At 43.4% G+C, this 14,215-nt stretch overlaps 1 long non-coding RNA gene across 2 annotated transcripts; it reads right to left on the bottom strand.

Annotated features, from left to right (window-relative positions):
• Positions 1-969: 969 nt before the first annotated feature.
• Positions 970-3,830, bottom strand: LOC142559616 (uncharacterized). Of its 2 annotated transcripts, none has more exons than XR_012823175.1 (3): positions 3,640-3,830; positions 1,270-1,366; positions 970-1,165 (listed from the first exon to the last, which is right to left on the bottom strand). It is a non-coding gene; the product is annotated as an uncharacterized LOC142559616 (long non-coding RNA). The 2 variants fall into 2 exon arrangements; XR_012823176.1 differs by having other exon boundaries at positions 3,625-3,665.
• Positions 3,831-14,215: the final 10,385 nt, after the last annotated feature.

The raw sequence follows: 14,215 nt of genomic DNA, 5'->3' as shown, positions 1-14,215 counted from the left end.
ATGGACACAACACCCAGTCAGAAGGCGCAGTTGACGCCTAAGGAGCGGCGCGATTTTGCCGATCGCTCCAAAAAAGACAAAACTCCAATTACAGGGCCCCAAAAGGGCAACATAAGCTAAACCAAGTTCATTCTCTTTGACACATAGCACAACATTCATTTTAATATGGATACACTGATTATTCAGTGGAATATCAGAGGCCTGCTCTGCAACCTCGATGATATCCAAGAACTCCTTAATCAACTAACTCCTAAAGTGCTGTGTGTCCAAGAGACTCATTTGAAATCTAAACACAAACACTTCCTACGTCAGTATGTTATTTTTCGGAAGGATCGCGATGATGCCCTCGCATCATCCGGTGGCGTAGCCATCATAGCTGATAAATCTATAGCCTGTCAACACTTACAGCTACAAACAACTCTTGAGGCAGTGGCCATTCGAGCTGTACTGTTAAATAAGCTGATAACCATCTGCTCCCTATATATACCGCCGCATTTTCAGCTCCACAAACAAGAACTCCAAACATTAATAGATCAGTTGCCTGAGCCATATCTTGTGCTTGGAGATTTAAATGCGCACAGCAACCTATGGGGCGACTCGCGCTGCGACGCGAGAGGTCGCTTGATTGAACAGTTCCTTTTTTCTTCAGGTGCATGTCTTTTGAATGGGAAGGAGCCCACGTATTATAACATGGCAAACAAAACATACTCCTCAATAGATCTTAGCATAGCATCTCCCACTCTTCTACCTTACTTTCAATGGAAAGTTATTAAAAACCCATACGGGAGTGATCATTTCCCTGTAGTTCTAAGCACACCTATCGCTAATGAATGCCTTCCACAATTACCTCGCTGGAGAACTGACTCAGCTGACTGGGAAACGTTCAAAAAGCTTGCTTGTTTATCCTGGGACGACATGTGTGCTTTAAGCATAGACGCTGCGGTTGAATATTTTACGACTTTTCTCCTTGACACCTCCTCCAAATGTATTCCTGTAACAAGTGGATTGTCCACAAAACGCCGTCTTCCATGGTGGAACGATGAGTGTCGAAAAGCGCGAAAGAAGCAAAACAAGGCATGGGGTTTACTTCGGGATTCTCCGACAGCAGAAAATCTAGTCAATTTCAAGCAGGTCAAATCCCAGGGTCGAAGAACGCGGCGACAAGCTAGAAGAGAGAGTTGGAGAAAGTATATATCAGGCATTAACTCCTACACTGACGAAACAAAGGTTTGGAATAGAGTTAATAGAATAAAGGGTCGACAGTCTTACTCTCTGCCTTTAGTGAATACTCAAGGCGACAGCATGGAAGATCAGGCGAACTTTCTTGGCGCACATTTCGAACAGATATCCAGCTCGTCGCACTACTCTGAAACATTCCAAAGGAACAAAAGGCAAATAGAAGGACAACCATTAGAAAGGAAAAGCACACAATACGAGGCATACAATAGACCCTTTTGCATGGCAGAGCTTCAGGCAGCCCTAAACAGCTGCAACCAATCTGCCCCCGGATCTGACCGCATCCTATATGAAATGCTTAAACACCTGCCGCCTGAAATACAAAAAACCCTTCTTTGTCTCTACAATTCTATATGGTCGTCCGGCCGCATTCCCTCTGCTTGGAAAGAGGCCATCATAATTCCTATTTTGAAACAGGGTAAGGACCCTTCTTTGGCAAATAGTTATAGGCCTATAGCATTGACGAGCTGCTTATGTAAAGTTTTTGAAAAGATGGTAAACAGTCGCCTGGTACATTATCTAGAAATTAACAAGAAATTAGATCAATATCAATGTGGCTTTAGAGAAGGCAGATCAACGACAGATCAGCTTGTACGCATTGAAAAGTATATCAGGGAAGCGTTTGTCCACAAACAGCTTGTGTTGTCCGTGTTTCTTGACATGGAGAAGGCGTATGATACCACGTGGCGCTTCGGGATCCTTCGGGATCTTTCTGCAATGGGCATTCGCGGCAACCTGCTGAGAATAATTGAAAGCTATCTCTCTAACAGGACATTTCGTGTTAGAGTTGGCAACGTGCAATCTCGACCATTCATGCAGGAGACAGGCGTACCGCAGGGTGGAGTACTGAGCTGTACGTTATTTATTGTTAAAATGAATTCCCTCCACACCGTATTACCTCGCACACTCTTCTATTCCATCTATGTGGACGACGTACAGATAGGGTTCAGGTCATGCAATCTTAGCATTTGCGAGAGGCAGCTACAACTCGGCTTGAATAGATTTTCAAGGTGGGCGGACGAGAATGGTTTCAAATTGAACCCCCAAAAGAGCACATGTGTCCTGTTTTCTAACAAGAGAAGTGTACTACCACAACCCGATATTAACCTTAATGGAGAAAGACTAACTGTTAGCCCTGAACACAAATTCTTAGGTGTTATCCTGGACACAAAGCTTAACTTCGTCCCCCACTTAAAATATCTTAAAGAAAAATGCCTCAAGACCATGAACCTCCTCAAGCTGCTCTCTCGAACAACCTGGGGCAGTGACAGGAAGTGTCTGCTGAGCCTGTATAAGAGTCTCGTACAATCACGCCTCGATTACGGAGCCGTAGTGTACCACTCCGCAACTGAGAGTGCGCTAAAGATTCTCGACCCAGTCCACAACCTCGGTATACGACTGGCAACAGGCGCCTTTAGAACTAGCCCTGTTGAAAGTTTGTACGTCGAGGCCAACGAATGGTCCTTACATCTACGCAGAACATTCTTAAGTTTTTCATACTACACTAAGGTAAAATCAGACACCGAGCATCCATGTCATTCCATTGTTAGCGACCTGTCCGCTGCCAGACTTTACAGTAACCGCCCACGTATTAGAACTCCTTTGAGCCTACGTTTGGAAGCAATGGCAGAAGAAACAAACATCCATCTCCCAGAAAATATCTTAATGCCTCCCACTCGCCTTCCACCGCCTTGGGAATGGCAGACCATGGAGTGCGATATCTCTTTTGTTGCAATAACGAAACATGCACCTGAGGCACATATACTATCACACTTCCTCGAACTCCAAGCGAAGTACTGCTGTGCCGAGTATTATACAGATGCTTATAAATCATCTGCTGGTGTCGCGTATGCAGCTCTTGGGCCAGTTTTTTCCACCTCCGGTACTCTAAATCCTAACACAAGTATTTTTACGGCTGAAGCGTACGCAGTACTCTCAGCCGTAAAGCACATCAGAAAAACAAATCTGAATAAGGCCATCATTTTCACAGATTCATTAAGCGTAATAAGGGCCTTAATGAGTTTTCGAAAACATAAGAACCCTGTTTTTAATGAACTATACACACAACTATGCCTAGCATTATTTTACAACCAGAACATCATCCTATGTTGGGTACCTGGCCATAGGGGCATAAAAGGCAATGTAGCTGCTGACGAAAGTGCAACGTCAGTCACGTTTAATGAGACGGATATGAATAAACCTATATCAGCAAAAGAACTTAAGCCCTTCTTACGCAACAAACTGAGGAAGTACTGGCAGGACCAATGGGATAATGCAGTATTGAATAAGCTACACGTTATCAAGCCAAAATTAGGGAACTGGATAACTGAAAAAACAACAAGACATAAGGAAGTGCTTCTGTGTAGATTAAGAATAGGACATACGTACGCCACTCACTCCTACCTTCTGACGGGAAGCGAACCACCGACATGTAGGAAATGTGGCAACAGGCTTACAGTTATTCATGTTCTTATCCAATGCACTGAAATAGAGGCAGAGAGAAAAAAGCACTTTCCCTCTGCTTATATCCAACACATACCGTTACATCCAGCATTTTTTCTTAGCAATGAACCCCTTTTTACTTTTCAATCACTATTCAACTTTTTATTTGAAACTGACACCCCAAATGTGATTTGGCCAGGCTACTTGTAGCGCGGCCTCCACCTGGAGGTCGTAGCTGCAATGAAAACATTTTCTAGAGCACCTGCCTCTCAGCCCTTGCTTTCAAGGCTTTGCTGAGGCACTAGTGCTACAGATTTTACATAATTTACTGACCATCCCCATCTTGTGAAACATCTATTGTCATCGCAGAAACGATCAATCACAGTCATTTTTATATTATGTATATACTTGTATTTTACGCACTTTAGAGCAAATAAATTTTAGGCCCTTTTACAGCCACATCGCACCACATGCATATACTGCGCTTTTAGCGAATATTTTAGGCCACTATACAGCCGTGTTTCATTACTCCCCGCAATTAACACCCATATATCATTCACAAGTACAGACCATCGACTTGGCGCTCTTTGGCCACATCTGGCCCTTGCGCCAAAAAACCCTACTAATCAATCAATCAATCAGGCACTCAGCAGCCTAGAGTACGTAATAATGAAACAGGTCCCCTTGGGGAAACTCAGAATGGCATCGCCGTCAATAACAGAAAAAAGGAGGAAAATAAGAAACAGAGCTCACCATGCAATAGGCTACATCCACATGCAGCACAGCAGAATGAAGGAAAAGTGGGCAGAGATTGAGGAGCGGTTAAATAGAAAACAAATATGGGTGTACGCAGTTACAGAAACGCACCTTGAAGACTCGGAAGAGCCGCCAGTGATTGAGAATTACATTTGGGAAGGGTGCAACAGATCTAAGTTGGAAAGAAAGAAAGGAGGAGTCGGAATCCTCATCCATCAGGGAGCCAAATGGAAAAGAGTAAATTCAAAATGTCACCAGCATCTTTGGCTATCAGGAACAATGAGTGCGAAAAGAAGCTTGGCTGGGCGTAACGTATTTGTGGAGCAGAAATAATTGCACAGAGAAGAATGAAGGGTTAGTGGAATGCATAAGTAATGATATTAGAGGTTTCGGGAATGATGCCGAAATTATCCTATTAGGTGGCATGAATGCCCACATACACAACCTAGATGGTTATACCGAATACAGTGGGAAGTCAATGCTAGATATTGATGAGCAACATAACCTCATTATCGTGAATACAGGGCTTAAGTGTGAAAGGCAGGTCACGTAGGAAGTGGGAAACTGTTAATCAACCATTGAGTACTTTCTGATTATAGGAGGAAATTCATGCGAAGTTGAGAGAAATTGTCATTGAGGAGGAAGAGTATAGCAGCACAGGAAGTGACCATAAACGCATCATTTTGAAAATGGGATATGTAGTTGGGAAGGAGAGGAAGAAGTGCAAAATGGCCAGTACGAATTTTAACGCTGAACAAATAACAAAAATCGCCACTAGAGTAGAGGAAGAATTTGGGAAATGGCCAAATAAAGAGTGCGAATATAGTGAGCTTCTAAGTATAATAACGACAGAAATACGGAAAGAGAAACGACATGATCGTTGGAAAGGAAAAAAAGAAACCAAAAAGCTGGTGGAACAGTGAGATACCAGAAGCGATCGCCGAACGACAGAAAGCATCCCGAGAGTACAGGCCGGTGGAGAAGGCGCAGTTGCCGCAGGATGAAGTAGATTGTAAATGAGAAATATACCGGGATAAAAAAATCTGTGGTTCAAATACTGGTGCAAGCAAAGTTAAAAGATGAACGGGAAAATTGCTTGTCAGAAATACATGAGAAAAAGAAGGCAGCTACTAGAATATTTTGTAACCACATAAAATTATTAGGCAGGAAGTCAACAACAATACAGCAACATATCCTAGACGAAGATTGAAATAAAGTGGAAGGAGAAGCGGCATTAAATTACACCCCAAAAATAACAGCCGAATCTTCCCAAAGCAATGGCAAGGTTGTATTTGAAGAAAAAAGAGCATCAAAGAGGACCAGATGGAAAAGGAGCTGGTGCTGACGAATTTCAACTGGAAGAAAACGGAAGAGAAAATTCCTAAGCGCCCCGCTACAGGGGTAGACGAGGTTCCCGATAGGCTGATTTATAAAGTAGGACTAAAAAGTAAGGAAGCTCTGGTTAAAGGAGTGGAAAAAACTTTAAAAGATAGAATACCAGACAGTTGGCGACAAAGTAGAATGAATTTAATTTATAAAGGTAAGGGGGAGAAAGAATTCATTCGTACAGACCGTTGACCATTACATCGGTAAGATACAGCTTAGCGATGCAGGCAAATAAATTAAGGCTGCAAGCATGGGCAGAGAATAATGGCATTTTGGGAGAACTTAGACTTACTTTAAAATTGGTAGGCATTTCGATGGTAACTTATTTCTTCTAACTCAGTTTATTGAAATATCAAGAATAGAAAGCAGGCTGTTTTATGTGGCTTCTTTAGACATTACAGGAGCGTGACAACGTAGACCGCAACATTTTGTGGGTGATTCTGGAAAGGTAAGGCTAAGGCGACGATTGCCTACAGCTTTTGAGAGAGATTTACTTAGAAAACACCGTTTGCCTTGAATGAAAAGGAATGAGGAGCGAGGAAAAAGTTGATATCAACAAGGGACTGAGGCATGGGTGCCCTTTATCCCCACTGCTTTTTGGGATGCACATGGTGAGGATGGAGGGTGCTAGAAGGAAGTAACATCCGGTTTAATATCTGATACAAACAGGCGGGTACAGCTGTACAGCAGCAGTTTCCAGGTTTATTTTATGCGGATGGCATTGTGTTGCTGGCTAACCAGTAAAAGGAATTGTAACGTCTGGCTTTTATCGGCGGACAGGAAGGGGATAACTCAGGCTTGGAATTTAGCGTTAGAAAATCACGTGTTATGATACTCAATGAAAACAGTGAACAGACAGTGTCAATACAGGGCCAGGAAATACCTCGTGAAAAAAATATAAATGCCTTGGTATATGAATAATCGAAGGCAATATATATATATATATATATATATATATATATATATATATACAGAAACACTTGACAAAACAATAACAGTAAAGGGGAAGAGAAATGCAGCCATAGTGGAAAACAGAGCGCTATAGGGATACAATAGGTACGAGATGATTTGGGGTATGTGGAAAGGTGTTTAGATTCCAGAACTTACTTTTGGAAATGCTGTTTCCTTAAAATCAGGGGTACAATCAGGACTCGATGGCAACCTAAGGTCAGCGGGACGCCTCGCATTGGGCGCTCATGGGAAGACTACAAATGAAGCTGTGCAGGGTGATATGGGCAGGACAAGTTTTGAAGTGAGGGAAGGTCACAGTAAAATGGTTTATTATGAACGACTGCGCAATATGAAGGAAAGTAAATGGGCTGGGAGAAGGTTGAGCTATTTGTACAGGAAAATCGTTCATTCACAGTGGAGGAAAAGAAGTAGGAAGCTTACCAGCAAGTATGCGGGTCTGTATGGTGAGCAACACAGCAACAAAGAACGTCAAGCGGTAAGTCAGGGAGGCTGAAATAATCTAACGGGTGGCGGCAATGGAAAAGAAACCTGCCCTATGAAACTACTTAAAAAAACGAAATTGGGATAGAAACAATTTATGATAACTCAAAGGGAAGCTCATTACTATTGGAAACAAGATCAAGATGCCTTAGAACACGCACCTATAAAGCGAGATATAAGAATGAAGAAAGATGTGCTTGCTGCGCAAATCCTAGTGCAACGATGGAGCATGTTTCATTAGAATGTGAAGATATCTGCCCAGCGGTCGATTTAGGCACCGCTGGTCTCCTTGAAACTCTTGGGTTCAGCGAGAGCAAGGGGAAGGTAAACATGTCCACAATAGGGACCGGTAAGGGGCGATTGGAAGATTGGCGGAACAAAAGTAAGGAAACGACAAAAAACGGAGACGTACAAAAAGTTCACAATAGGGGGTCAGAAAATTTGGTTATGGGAATTCACGGTAGGCTTTTTATCTTTTTTTTTTCTTTTTTGCCCTTGGTAGGACATTAGGCAGTATAATAGCAAGAGCTTGGCGGTGCAACCCACCACCCCGTTGCCAAGGGGATGCTCGTAACATCCATCCATCAATCCATCCAATAATCAATCCATCCGTCCAATCGCAAGATAGGGGCCCATCTTCACTGTAAGGTTCATATGTACCCGTTGCAGTTTCTGAGGCCAGGACATTCTCTTTTAGCTGCACTCCATGCACCGTACAAACATTTCTCGTTGTTAGCGCTTTTGTTGAATGATTACGCCTGACTTCACCCGAATGGAGTCCTCTGTGCGCAAACAGAGGCAGGCAAACCTTGCAATCGGTCAAGCAAATAAGCACTCAGGGTGTAGCGTGCACACAAGGGCCTTTGCTCGTCTTTCTTCCATCTTCTTGCAATTTACCTCAAAAGGTACGGTCAGAATAAAGACGAAATCAATCAGCGCACATATTCAACAAAACACGACAGAAGTTCCTCAGTGCCGCATTAGCCGTTCATCTCCGGCAGTGACATGTCCCAGGGAAAGCCGTGCATTAACGACCACTTTGCTATGCCGATCGCGCTACTTGTCATACAGCTCGTAATCGCATCTTGTGCAGCGCATCGGCCGGACTTTCTGCATTTTGTTTTTCTTTTCTACCCGTGTTCTTTCTCTTACCGAATGCTCACGCGATGGGCAATTACTGGAGTAAGTTTCGCAGTCGCTGAGCGGAAAGTTGTTCCTGGGAGTTTGCTGGCAAATATTGGACCTCGTCGGTATCCATGCCATTTCTCCCGCTCGACCACCGATCGCATGGCTGTCGAGCATGTGTATTTTATCATGTTGCGTCAGGAGCCGTAGTGCCGAATAACAATGGAAGGGAGCTGCGATCACGAACTTAGACTCGCGATGTCATCGATATCGTAATAGCTTTCTCCCTCTGTGTTCTACAGCAGCTGTCTCACACATGTAGAATAGGCTGTTCTTAAGAATAGAGATTTTCATGCGGTATTGGTTGAGCTTCTTTGGTGACAATACGAGCACACCATGCTAAACAGTTGGTACACAGAACGCCTAGAATTCCGCTAGGCAACTCTCGTGCGAAAACAAAATCATCATTGCTCAGACAAGCCTTCGTAAATGGCTTGTTCTTGAGTTTATTCAACGTTTGCACATCACTAAATTCTTCAGTTAGGTGGCGATGGCTGTATAAGAAGCAGAGCACATACGCGATGATTGCTTGGCTGCCAGAGAACCGTGTGTGTAGTTTGTGTCAGTGGTGGATAAAGTATATTGCCATAACATGAGAAAGTTTAAGACAGTCGATTGAGGCGGGACAAGTGCAAAAGAATCTCCCTATTGAAGATGCCTTTGGTTTTAGATATACATTATCATGGCGCTGATAGTGATGACAATGCCCAACTGCTATCATCCCCTGTTCCCAACCACCATAATTGAGTTGAGCTTCTCATCAGCCACTAGTGAAAACGAATGTCTCCTTTTCGTGTAAAACATCTTAGATATGACCTCATAAATGTAGGACGCATTCTCTGCTCTAGCAGTGACGTGAGCTTTGTACAGATTAATTTTTCTATTTAGTGGTTGGTTACATCACATGGTTCCCATCTGGATTCCTCCGGCCATCGTGAGATGCGTTGTTCAAGCTGAAAAGCATCCCTTGCTCCCCCCTCCCCTTATCCCCCAGATTCTTTCTAAGGATGGGTGGGGTTACGAGTGGGAGCATAGCGGTAGTGTTCCGAATATCTTTCTGCGGACCTACACGCCATCTTTCTGGTTGCGCCTTGCTCTTCCTAGGTTCGTCAGCTAGGAAAATCTTGTACAGTGCATCACGTTGGCCGAAAATTGGCGCCTGCATCGATCTAACGTATGCCCTGGCGCTCAATTGATATTTTTACTTGCACATAGCAGTACCTCCGATGTATTAGTTTTGAACAGCGTCAGTGCACACAGCAGCGCCTGTGTGGAGCTGAGCAGAGCAGTAGTCCTTGCGTAGAAACGGCATCAGAAAAGTAAATAAACTAGGGAATCGTCTTCAAAAAAGAAAAGAAAAGAACACAGGAAAGCGCGCAGATCACGCGATGCTTCGTTGCGCTCTAATTTGCTTGTCCTTTTCCTTGGGAAGTGAAGCGTTTTCGCCTCTACCCCTACTTTGCGTAACTGCTGTCTTGCTCATTATAGAATTTAGGCTCTGCGACTGCCCACGTGGCAATGGGTATAGCTCAGCATCCTTGGCATATCCACCAGAATGTGTATGTGCTACTGAGTACCCGAGCAGAACAGCAGTACAGGCAAGAATCGAATTCGGCATCGAAAACGGCCAAGTTGGTGAAAGAACTAAAGGGACCAAAATGGGACAAGAGCGTGCATTACACGAGGAGCGTTTAGCAACCTAGAAGTGAAGAAGGAGGAGCGAAGACACTTCACAGGCATCAAAATGAGCTTCGCTTAATGCCGGTCCCGAGGTGTGCCAAATTTTTTCATCTAATTCGTTAGCATGAGGAGTGTCAAAGTAACAGAAACCGTATGAGTTACATATATTGAGTGTGTGTGTGTGTGTGTGTGTGTGTGTGTGTGTGTGTGTGTGTGTGTGTGTGTGTGTGTGTGTGTCTGTGAGAGAGAGAGAGAGAGAGAGAACGGAAACCGAGGGCGTCGATTAGGTGTTGGTAATCATGACCGTATAAAGCAACAGACGATAACGACAAGGAATGCATCGGGGCCATTAGGTGGGGTTGAAATATAAATGTAAAAATATATACAAAAAAGCAGGGGCGCACTAAATATTTCTCCACTGGTGGGAAGGGGCAGGAGGCAAACCTCAAACGATCTGCCTACATCTCTGTCTGTCTGTCTGTCTGTCTGTCTGTCTGTCTGTCTGTCTGTCTGTCTGTCTGTCTGTCTGTCTGTCTGTCTGTCTGTCTGTCTGTCTGTCTGTCTGTCTGTCTGTCTGTCTGTCTGTCTGTCTGTCTGTCTGTCTGTCTATCTATCTATCTATCTATCTATCTATCTATCTATCTATCTATCTATCTATCTATCTATCTATCTATCTATCTATCTATCTATCTATCTATCTATCTATCTATCTATCTATCTATCTATCTATCTATCTATCTATCTATCTATCTATCTATCTATCTATCTATCTATCTATCTATCTATCTATCTATCTTTATAAATAAATAAATAAATAAATATTGCGTATTACTATTACAATATTACTATTATGGAAATGCCTCTGTACATGGTGAACAATGCAGGCCTGAAAAATTATTTGAATTTTCATTATATATTTCCCACAAACATATAAAATCTCAAGATGACGCAAGCACACAAGGCAATGAGTGCCTGACAGAGGTCCCTGCTCCCACATAATAGCAGTAGTTCCGCGAACATAAAAAAAATCCGCATTTGCTACAAACGATTTTAATCATTAAAGAACGAAATGTACTTGGTGTATAAGTCTGCACCAAAATTCTTCGCTAATTTAGGTAATGGCTGTATCGAATACACAACGAAGTACAAAAAAGGTAAATTGCAATATTTACAACAATAAAGGCAACATATGTGTGTAACCTTAGGACATTAAAACTGACTTTCCATCGAAGCTGTTTCTATTGAACAGTTGCAATAAATGCTTCATTTTCGTATCATTATATCGCATACTTTAAAGATGTTACTTTGTCATGATATTGGTCATGGTGTCCTCCCTCCTTCCCTTCCCCATTCAATTTTCGCAAAATTTGATATCGCTTGACTTCCCAGTTCTCCCATGTCAGCGAGATAAATTCTGCTTTATTCCTAAAACACACTCATAAAGCACCGGACCACTTGTGCGCCCAAGTCACAGGAAATGTCACATTTTGAATGCCCTGTATTCGAGGATTACCTAGATATTACCCATAAGGCGCCCTTTATTTTCACCAAATGCAAACAAATATTTTGTTTACTCCAGCGAGTACATCGCTGAAACCTTGTAAGAACGTCTTATGACGCATGAAAATATTCGGAAAAGAACGATGACTCAGGAATGGTTTCCAACGCTTCTAACCGGGCCAGGAACGTAAACATATTGGCGTACATTGCACACACCATAAACCCACTTCCCCTAACACGGAGCATAATCCTGTTGTAACCTACAGCTATGTAGCGACGCTGGAAGCATAGCTTGTAATGGTCCCGTCAAACTCTCTTACACTTACATAATAATTTTTTTTACAGTGGCTGTGTTTTATCAAACCGCCTTTAAGTTCGCATAGAGTGTGACAGCAGCTTACCATCAATTTTCGCTAAATTTTGGTTGGCTTTTGTGCTTCTGTCAGAGCAGCGGGCTCAATGCCACTTCCCTTTTACGACGGGCTGGCAACAGTCTAGAGTGGTTGCATTCGTAATTTATTGCGAAAAGCCCCCATTAAGCGTCTGTTTCAAACTTTACCTATGTGTCACCCATTACCACGTCTTTGAAACTTCCTCCTTTAGTTATTTGCGTACACCATGCGCATGAAAACTTTAAAAGAAAGGAATACGGGGAATTCGATAAATAATAAATAACTTTCAATAAATGTAAATAGCGTGCCGAGCGTAGTTTACCGAGGATGCCTGAGGGAGAACTACTAAATGCCATGTATAACGCGTCAAAGTTAGGAGAAAGGGAGTGCTCACTAAGTGTTTTCAGAGGACATAAGCAACCTACATAGTTCAAGCTTTCGGCACACGCCACCAAAAAGTTGCAAAGTTGTACTCATTTATTCTAAATACGAAATATCTGCTGTTCTTCATCCTGCCGAGAAGCAGGTAATGCTATAGCTCTTATTTAGAAGCAACGTGAAATAAAATCGACGATGCCTGAAGTGACATCCCTTTGGGCAAAAGTAGTCATTGTTCTATTGGCATTGAAATGGGTTTTTAGGTTCGACCGAGGTCACTTTCTTGAACATATCTATGATAAATCGTGATTACACAATGAAATTTCACAGTTATACCTATAAGAGGTTTGGTAAAACTTTTAATGGTTTTAAAATACTGAGACTGCAATGCTTTGTAATTTTTCTCTGGACGGAAATTCAATAGCTTCTGCATATGATAATCCGACGATTTAATGCCCCCGAGGCACACCAATCGTTGGGCGCGACTGATTCTATTACCTTCTCTGGACCTCCCTCTCGCCCGCAGGGTAAATACAGCGAGCTGATTGTGTTTTGAAATACGGATAAAGCTGTCCGAAAAATGTGGGCATGATGCAAGTAGCGTAAGCTGACATTTGTAAGGGCGAGAACTGCCCAGCGCTGGGCCTTCACCGCAACGCGAGCGTGTATGGCGGATCCCGCGCGTCGCCAACTATAGCGCGTCGCCAGGAGGCACATAAGATGATCCTCGCTACGCAAGCTAGGGATAAATGCAAGAAAAGCAGAACTTATGTAGCCACTCTATCACGAAAAAATTGCGTTTGAACTGTGGTTTTGTTGGACTTTCCATCGTGCAGCCGAATCGCTCGCTTTATAAGGGGTGGGGGGAGGGAGGCAAGTGTTCCCTTTGCCCCCCATCGGCAAATACGCCTATGGCCCTGGGAGTGTAAGCTGGCGCCACTCAGAGCCATGGTGGGTGGATTTGGAACAGCTTTTTTTGTATGATGGCGTCACGTAAAACGTAAACTTGGTCATGACACGAATATCATGACGTGTGTGTCATGTAGGTCATGGAACAGCCTCCTACGTCTTGGCGCTCTCATGGTGGTTTCGTTTACTTGGTATGTACCAGAATTGGCACAGTATGACAACAGCGTATGTCGAAAATAAATAGTGGGTCATGACGTGACTGTCGTGGCATGCGTGTCATGTAAGTCATGAAACAGCCGCCTACATCTTGGTGCGGTCGTGGTCGTTTCGTTAAATTGGTAGGTTTCCCCACACTGCTTCACATAACATCAGTTCCCCCAGGGCTTGTGATATGGCGGATTTTTTAAAGCCTCCTTGATAGCACATTATACTTGTGATATAGCTCGTCTGAGTGACAGCCTATAGACGGATAACTTGCATGTAACGTTTCGACGCAGCTTCTCACCGTGATGGTTCCCCAACATGGCGCCTAGGGTGACGTCCGTGTATCATGTTCACTGCCTCGTGTAACCTTCTTCCATGCAGGAAGGGAAGCTTAGGGGAGACCCTTGCCCTAAGTGCGGTGTTTTTGCGTAATAAAGCCGCGCGAGACGCCTACGGACTCAGTGTGCTGGTTCATCAAGGTGACGTCTAAGATGACGTCAGTGCAAGACATATATGGTAACTGGGAATGATGCTTAAGGCATGTGGGGTCGGTGCGGATGATTTGTAAGCGGGAAAGAAGTGCCGGGCTTTGCATGTCTTTGTTGCATCGCGAAAAATAGAGTTTTCTACTCAATTACCTAAAGGGCGTCCTAGAGCTGCGAATTTACAATGAAAATACTGGTAATTGCACGGAT

This window comes from Dermacentor variabilis, chromosome 10, assembly GCF_050947875.1.
Source record: "Dermacentor variabilis isolate Ectoservices chromosome 10, ASM5094787v1, whole genome shotgun sequence".
In the NCBI taxonomy this organism is placed as follows: Eukaryota; Metazoa; Arthropoda; class Arachnida; order Ixodida; family Ixodidae; genus Dermacentor; species Dermacentor variabilis.
The sequence above is the reverse complement of the archived record's forward strand: the minus strand, read 5'-3'. Positions and strand labels throughout refer to the sequence as shown.